Raw genomic sequence first — 2,387 nt, forward strand, 5'->3', positions numbered from 1 at the left:
GGCTATAAAGCAAGTCATGTTCCTGGCTGAAGAAACTCCAAGGAGGCTAGTCGCTAGGGAGAGAAAGCCAGGCGTTGCTATATGACATCATTACCTGGTGCCTACAGTGACCATTTCCAGGCTGGGCTGGGCTGGGCTGTGGGCTGCATTTTGTGCAACAGGGTCTCGGCAGTGTTGGCTGCTATTTGGTGGGCTGTTGATCCAGGGTGCTGGCGGGGCCTGTGTCTCACTTGTGGGAAGCCGAGCGTTGCTCTGTGGGTGCCAGGTCCATGGTGCCGTTTCTTTGTAAATGGCCAGTGCGCATCAGGGCAGCTCCTGTGTTGAGTGTCTGCCCCCTGGTGGTCAGTACGCACCATAGAGACCGGTAGGATGGTCAGACACTTAGCATAATATATATATATATATATATATATATATATATATATATATATATATAATATTTTTATTTGATTTTAGAGTGGAAGGGCGAGGAAGAGAGAGATAGAAATATCAATGATGAGAGAGAACAGAACCATTGATTGGCTACCTTCTGCTTGCCCCCTACTGGGGATGGAGCCCACAACTGGGGCATGTGCCCTTGACTGGAATCAAACCTGAGACCTTTCAGCCCGAAGGTGGAGGCTCTATCCACTGAGCCAAACCAGCCAGGGCTGGATCCAACAATATATTAAAAAGATCACACAGACTGGCTGCTTTGCACTGTTCCTGAGGCTGCCTCTCCACTGGCAGCAACCACTTCCGCCACGCCTCTTCCACTGCCCAGCTTCTTTGCCAGAGTCCTCCAATTCAATCTGCTGCATGGGATCATCGGCGTGCCCCACCATGTCAGACAGGCCGACAGGCCATGAACACCAGCTCCGACATCACCACCAAGGACTTAAAGGAGAAGAAGGAGGTTGTGGAGGAGGCAGAGAACGAAAGAGATGCACTTATGAATGGGAATGCTGATGAGGAAAATGGGGAGCAGGAGGCTGACAATGAGGTAGATGAAGAAGAGAAAGAAGAAGGGGGGAGGAGGAGGGGGAGGAGGGGGAGGAAGGGGAGGAAGATGAAGATGAGGAGGTTGAGGCAGCTATGGGCAAATGGGCAGCTGAACCAAGAAGCAGAAGACTGATGAGGATGACTGGACAGCAAAGAAGGAAACTTAAACTAAAAAAGAAAGACCTCCGTGACCTATTCACCCTCCACTTCCCATCTCAGAATATAAACGTGGCGCCTTTGAGTAGAAACTCGGGGCCACCAGCCCACCCACCCACCTCGGGCAGCGCCCTGCAGATGGCAGGCACTCTCCACCACCCAACAAAACCACACCGGGAATGTGCAACAGGGCAAGAAAAAGAACCAAAGCTTCCAAGGCCCTGCTTTTTTTAAAGAAAGTAATTTAAAGGGAACATTTGTTTGCATTTTTATATACATTTTATATTTTTGTATCTATTGTTAGGGGTCAGCCATTTTTAATGGTCTTGGGATGATTAAACCAGCCTTTGGAACGTTCTCTGGCCTACTTCTGACTTTACTTGTGGTGTGACCATGTTCATTATCATCTCAAAGGAGAAAGGAACCCTTGTAAACAACAACGACAACAACAAGATCTTATTCCGAGCATCCAGTAACTTTTTGTGTATGTACTTAGCTGCACTATAAGTAGTTGGTTTGTATGAGATGGTTAAAAAGGCCAAAGATAAAAAGGTTTCCTTTTTCCCTTTTTTAGTCTATGAAGTTGCTGTTTATTTATTTATTTATTTTGGCCTGTTTGATGTATGTGTGAAACAATGTTGTCCAACAATAAGCAGGAATTTCATTTTGCTGAGTTGCTGAGTTGTTCTAAAAAAAATCATACACCATGACCAAGTGGGATTTATTCCAGAGATGCAAGGCTGATGCAATTTTCACAAATCAATAAACATGATACATCACATAAACAAATTGAAAGACAAAAATCACATTATCATATCAATAGATGCAGAAAAAGCATTTGACAAAATCCAACACCCATTTTTTTTGTTTGTTTTATTTTATTTTTTTTTATTTTTTTATTTTTTTATTTTTTTATTTTTGCTAAAAGTATTACAAAGGGTATTACATAAGTGCCCTTTTTCCCCCCCACCCTTGACAAACCCCTGCCCTCCCTTACCCCCCAGTGTCTTATGTCCATTAGTTATGGTTATATAGATGCATACAAGTCCTTCGGTTGATCTCTTACTCCCCTCCCTCCTGTCCCCCAACCCTCCCTGGCCTTCCCACTGCAGTTTGACAATCAGTTTGAGGGCAGCTCTGCCTCTGTATCTATTATTGTTCAAAAAGTTTGTAATGGTCTTTATTATCCATGGATTGAGTGAGATCATGTGGGTATTTTTCCTTCATTGACTGGCTTGTTTCACTTAGCA

The sequence above is a fragment of the Myotis lucifugus genome, unplaced genomic scaffold (assembly GCF_000147115.1).
Source record: "Myotis lucifugus unplaced genomic scaffold, Myoluc2.0 scaffold_298, whole genome shotgun sequence".
NCBI lineage: Eukaryota > Metazoa > Chordata > Mammalia > Chiroptera > Vespertilionidae > Myotis > Myotis lucifugus.